Source organism: Megascapheus bottae, chromosome 11 (assembly GCF_031878675.1).
Source record: "Megascapheus bottae isolate mThoBot1 chromosome 11, mThoBot2.hap1, whole genome shotgun sequence".
Taxonomy (NCBI): Eukaryota; Metazoa; Chordata; class Mammalia; order Rodentia; family Geomyidae; genus Megascapheus; species Megascapheus bottae.
This window is the reverse complement of record NC_143519.1, coordinates 23,443,086-23,448,738: the sequence shown is the minus strand read 5'-3', so window position 1 is coordinate 23,448,738 and position 5,653 is coordinate 23,443,086. Positions and strand designations below refer to the sequence as shown.

At 35.4% G+C, this 5,653-nt stretch overlaps 1 non-coding gene across 1 annotated transcript; it reads right to left on the bottom strand.

Annotated features, from left to right (window-relative positions):
• Window positions 1-3,590: 3,590 nt before the first annotated feature.
• Window positions 3,591-3,722, bottom strand: LOC150056825 (small nucleolar RNA SNORA33). The gene has a single exon (XR_016537185.1). It is a non-coding gene; the product is annotated as a small nucleolar RNA SNORA33 (small nucleolar RNA).
• Between the last annotated feature and the right edge of the window lie 1,931 nt (window positions 3,723-5,653).

Genomic DNA, 5,653 nt, shown 5'->3' with positions numbered 1-5,653 from the left:
CTTTTAAATTCTCCCACTGGTAGCATAAAACTTCACACTGGGGTTTGCCTCTAACTCATTGTACTGAGTATGATTTTGCAAACCCTAGGTGGCTTTTTACTTTATTTCAAGCACAATAGAGTTGGCTTAAGACATAGTTGCATTTCCTTTTTAGTTTTTGTTTTGTATCAACAATATGAAGAAAAACATTCCTTGGGCAGGATATGGTGTCACAATCTATAATCTTAACAACTTGAATGTTATAAGTAGGAGAATCTCAGTCAGACGCTGGACTGAATAAACCATAACTAAAAGCAGACAAAAGCAAAGTAAATGGAAGCATGGACCAGTGACAGATGCTTATCTAGCATATGTGAGTCCCTGAGTTTAACCTCCATTTTTTTTAACCACGAGCGAAATACAAAGAAGGGAAAAATATAGCCACTTTTCCCATTCCACTTTAGTTATAGAAGAGTAGGCCAGGAAAGATAAAGTCAGAAAAACCAAAAACGAATTGGCTTAGCTCAGTTTTACAACTTTCCTTTCTGCTGTAGCCTTCTCAGCTGGAAATGCAACTCTAGTAATCAACAAACTTGCAGCACAGAAACAGGGATAGAGAACTCAGAAATGTAGAGCTCTTCGGAAAAAGAGATGGAGAAGAGAAGTTCTGGTGTCATGAAGGAGATTTCAGTTGTTTGTCTTACTCCTTTCCCTAGGGGAAGAGAGAGAGCGAGAGAGGGGGGAGAGAGACAAAAGAAAATACCGGGAGGATGTATTCTTTTGATAATCAACTTAAAAATGGGAAATATTAACATTGAAATTAAAGTTATGACCCAATTCCTCTACTTTTTATTTGTTTGTTTAGACATGATTGGTCTCTTCTAGTATGACAGAAATAATGTTTATGAAAATTTATTCTATTTATTCATGAACATATTGAGAGTTTTGTTCTGAGCAATCACTAATCTAAGATAGTATACAATTTTGCTCTTAGGTGCCCCTTGGTATCATAATAAATCATAAAGCAGAGATGGTTCCCTAACAAAGAACAGAGGAACAACCTGTCACATAGCCGTCCATACATAAGGATTTTAGACATAAACATGTAGATAAAGCTGGGTGCCAGTGGCTCATGTAATCCCCGCTACTCAGGAGGCTGAGATTGTGGTATGAAGCCAGCCTCGGTAGGAAAGTTTGTGAGACTGTTAGCTCCAATTAACCACCTGAAAGGAAAAAACTGAAAAAAAAAACCCAGAAAAATGAAACCCCACAACCAGAAAATCAAAACCAAACCAAACCAAACAACTTTTTTGTAAACGAAATAGGACTAAGAGCTTGCCTCAAGTACTAATGCACTTGTCCAAGCCCTGAGTTTAGTCCCTAATACTGCAAAATCCAACCAACCAAATGCCAATGATGTTTCATTCCATGTAAATTTAAATAACTAAACTTGTTTTCTTCTATCTTATACATTAAGTGACATTTCAAATTCCATTTAGTCCATTTTGAAAATGGACACATTTTGTTTTGCTCAGTAAGAAGATACCAAGCACAAATACATGTGTGAGACGGTACATTCATGAATGTGGATGAGTTAGATGTATTTCCTGAATGGAAATTTAATGACTTTCTGTTTATTTTTAATTTAAATGCTACCTAGATAAAATTATAAATGAATTGAGAAAAAAAATTACCACAATTAACCAGGCTCTGAGAAAAGTTTTACAGACTTTCTTCCTCCATCATTAATATCTTGCATTAATTACAATTATTTCAACAAATCTGTGTTAGAATATACCAGGTACAATATTCTGGGGATGAAAGCTAAGATACCAATGTATGTGTTCATGTGTAGCGTCTTACATTAAGCTTGTTACCAGGTTTGGATAAAATTAACTTTCCATTTTATTCATCCCTCTGGAAAGTTTAAATGTTATATTTCTACTAGATATAATGTGAAAGTTATTGCTGGAATATAGTGCATAAAATACAAAGTCATACCTTCTTCACTTAATGATATGTATTAAATTGATAAGTAATTTCAAGTTTCTTCTGGGAAAAGAGATTCCCTCCGCACCTCTGAAAGTCTTAACATAGTCTACACTAACTTTTTGGGTCAACTGTTTTGACTAAATGTAAAATTATATTTCAATTACCCAATTTAACTTTAAGCACTCTTAAAGTAACTTATAGTAACTTTTCAACTTACATGTTAAATAAATAATTCATCAATGAGTAGAATTCTCTCTCTCTCTCTCTCTCTCTCTCTCTCTCTCTCTCTCTCTCTCTCTCTCTCTCTCTCACACACACACACACACACACACACACACACACACACACACACACACACCCAACAGAATAAGTGGAAGACTTGAAAATATATTTAACATCTTTAGAAAAACACAAATTAAAACCACGTTGAGATTTCATCTCATCATAGCTGGCTTGGCAATCATAAGGAAAATAGAAACAAAAACCTTTCACTTTTGCTGGTGAGTATGATGGAGAGACTGTTGGTGGAATTATAAATTAGTGCTAACATTATGTAAATCAGTATGCAGTTCCTTCAAAAAACTAAAAATAGAGCTGGGTGCCAGTGTCTCATGCCTGTAATCCTTGCAACACAGGAGGCTGACGATTATGTTTTGAAGGCCACAAGACTCTTATTTCCAATTAACCCCCCAAAACACTGGAAATGCAGATATATGACTCAAAGAGGTAGAGCTGAACAAAAGAGGCTGAGTGACTGTGCGTAGACCCTGAGTTCAAGCCTCTGGTCTGATACAATAAAAAAAAAGAAGACTATGCCTTCATGAAAACCACTATTTTAAAAATCATTAACATATGCTAAATAAAAGAGAAAAAAAGCCTCTTGTGTCACCTTCACATTTTAAAAGCAAAAGAAATAGTATTTGTAATTAAAATCATTTCAGCATGAAAAGCACCAGGCCTATGAAGGGTGCCTTTACAGGCAAATTCTACCAATCACTCAAGGAATAGATATTTTCAGTTTAATAATCAAATGAAACAAAATAATAATCAGTGCAGATGATTTAACACCATAAAAACTTTGCCCTTTTCTGCACACATACACATCTCGAGCTAGAGCACTCCATTGGGAAAACTGCCCGGCCACCAGTCAGGCTGTGCTGTGAACTTCTGGTAAACTCTAATACAGTGTATTTTTTTTCTTCCTGGCTTTGTAACTAGGGCTTATCTCATGTTCTGTTTCACATTATTTTCTTCTATGGTCAAAGTTTAAAACATTGTTTAATTGCTTGGAATGTTAACTCAGATCTAGTTACTTCAATTCAGTTAATCAGATTTGATTCTTTTCAATTCAGTGCAAGTCAGTGCCTCAACTGGTCTACAGTGAGCCTCATTCTGTCTTCAATTGTCTATTAAGCTTTTTCTTTTACAATTGTGGTACAAAAGCAGGCAAAATTGGAAAGCAGACCTGGATGTGACCTTATGATCGATTTATCTAACTTAGGGAAACTGTCAGCCTGTGCATTTTATTAATATTTTGATGTTTTAATTAAGATCTTAGCATTATTTATAGTATTGAAGTCTTACAAAAATGCTTCCCAGCATTAAAATTTGTTGTAGCCATTTTCAGTCATTTTTGGGCACCTTAATGATTTTTGATTGTCCTCCAGGCTTGTGTCATGACACTAGTATCACCAGCCTTATTGAAATCTCTTCATAAACACAATTGGGAAAGCAGACCCATTGCCTGGCTACCAATGTTGTTTTTATAGAATTTTAAAAACTAAAACAATATTGCAGGAGTTCCTTAAAAACCATCCCTCTTACTTAAAATTATGCATATCTTCAAATATATTCTTATGCAAAAATGGAGACATACATATGTAGATATATAGGCTTATGCATATATTGATTCACTAATATTTTACTTTAATAGTAATGAATCTATTAAAGCATGAATATATATATATATAAGTCATACATGTATATCCATTTATCAGTTTCTGTGTAAGCACACAGCTTATTTGCTGTTTCTTTTTTTGTTTTATATGTGACTTTTAAAATTGTAATTAATAGAAGGATTACAGTTATATTCACCAGATAGAAGGTACATTACTTCACACACATTGATACCCCGTTTCCCTCCCCCAATCCCTCCCCTGTTTCTTGAGTCCTAAAATAATTCATGCTGTGTCCTTCCTACTTCCACTCCTATTTTCAATTTCTTGTTCTGTAAGCCTCTCATGTATTATTAATGTGGTTGCTGATAATTTCTTGTCAAACTGATGCACTTGAGACAAGTTTTATTTCCAATTGTGTTCCATTCAGGAAGTTAAGTTCACTAGAGAACTGACAACAATAAATGATGTTCTATTGCCTTTCTTTTTGTAAGCAAAACACTGTAAGTAAGACTTGGGGGTTTTAAATTATGATTTAGGTCATTAAATCTCTTGTATTTTCATCTGGGAGGATGAGAAGGAAGACAAGTGAAGTAATCCAAGAAATGTCAATTTCCTTTCTCCAGTCCAGAACTTCTATACCTAAGGTTTTTTTTTTTATTGATAAATGACAGGTTGAAAATTCTAAACCTGACATGATTCCCAAGAGACACCATCCATTGGTTTGAAGGTGTCATCAGATTTGAACTGTACATCTAGGCTCCTCTCTTGGTTTCTGAGAATTTGAACCAAGACTGTCCTCACCACCAGCACAGTTCAGACGTTGGGGGAAGGGGAGCTGAGTGGGAGCAAGCAGGCGGGGGGGGGGGGGGGGGGGAAGGGGCATCCAGGTTTACAGCTGGTGGAGGACAGTTTAGTCTGCTGGACGTCTTCCTCCTATATTGTCGTATGTTTCCTAAATTACTGTGAAAGCAATGTCTATTTTTCCTGGTAAAATCACAGAAACTTGCTCACTAAAACTTAGTTTCTTACTGCATTCTGCAATTTTTAACCTCTATTTTTTCTTATTTCTTTCACATTCCAATCTAGAGATGACGAGACATTGACAGCTGGCTGTGGTGGCACTTTTTAATCTTTTCCTGTCACTCTTTAAACTGTTATTTCAGGATTATTCTACTCACCTGCCATTCACACTCTGATCTACATTTCAATTTGTTTTCCTGTTTTCAGTGCCTCATTTTTTTTGAGGTGGGAAGGGAGAAAATAATTTCTGAGAGAACTTTTTGAAAACTGAGCATATGACATTTTCTTTGAATTGAACAACTTTTAGGTTGCCTCAACCACAGGACACTATTTGTGATGAAGAAAGGCAGGAGAAAGCACAAGAATGAACTGAAGAACAGGAAAATAATTCCAATCCACGAGCTCACTGAAGATTAGTTATTGCATATGGCTATCATAGCTCATTAATCTTCCTTTAGACGATTCTGCAGTCTTTCTTTGTGACTAACATTTTGTAGAATATACCTGAATTATACCTGAGTTTGTCTGACATTTCCTCATGCTTTGAGAGTTAAGATGTGTATATGAAGAGAAGAACAGGGCTCGTACAAGAGTGATGCTGTTCTTCCACGTGCAGCTATGGTAAACTGAGGTGTTAGTTTGTCTGACTAGAGATGATGTTGGCAGTCTCATTGTAATGCCTGCAATGTTTCTCCATTGTAAGGTTATATTTTTGTCTCTGTGTAACTTTACAGAAAATATTGAATCCATTTAAATATATCTTA